Genomic DNA, 811 nt, shown 5'->3' with positions numbered 1-811 from the left:
CGGTGCTATGACAGACACGTTTAGCCTTGGGGCGCGTCGTGTCGACCCAGGTGGCTAGGTCTGGGAACAAACATGCTACAGGTCAAGATAGATTCCTTCGCCAAAGGGCACATTAAATTAAATGTCGATGGAGTGGCCGCAAAGACACGAAACAAAGGCGAAGTGGGCTTGGTCTATCGCAACGAGCAAGGGGCTTTCCAGGGTGCGTCGGCGTTCGTATTTGATGGCATAGTCTATCCCGAGCCCCTCGAGGTGCTCGCGTGCCGGAAAGCCATTTCTTTGGTTGAAGACCTAGGACTAACCAAATTACATGTTTCAACCGACCGTCCAAGAGTCGTATGGGAGCTTCAAGCCAACAAGAACTTGAGAAGCCACTGGATGATCTTGCAAAAGATTAAGAAACGTAGTTTCACAGTGTTCAAATTTTATCACGAGGGGCGTAACCACAATGGGGAAGCTCACCGGGCAGCTGAGATGGCCTCTTCCCTTGAGGGAGGCCGTAATACTTGGTTAAATTTCCCTCCAGAACATTCATACGTTCTTATAAACGTTGATCTTATGCAATAAAGCACGTTATGATTCTAAAAAAAAACATGATCGTGGCAGGACTGAAAAAAAACCCGGGGGAGAAGTCCTGATTGTAACAAAATATCGCCAGTTCTAATTTATTAACCCCTGGAACGAGCCTGTATTTACGCCGATATTGCCACTCCATCCACGAAACGAGCCGGCCCTTCTCTCCCTCCCCGAGCCGCCCGTCGCCCCCTCCCCTCTCTCTCTCGCACCAAAAAGAAAAAAAAAGCTCTCTTGC

Source organism: Triticum dicoccoides, chromosome 7A (genome assembly GCF_002162155.2).
Source record: "Triticum dicoccoides isolate Atlit2015 ecotype Zavitan chromosome 7A, WEW_v2.0, whole genome shotgun sequence".
Lineage (NCBI taxonomy): Eukaryota > Viridiplantae > Streptophyta > Magnoliopsida > Poales > Poaceae > Triticum > Triticum dicoccoides.
Note: the sequence above shows the minus strand (reverse complement) of the source record.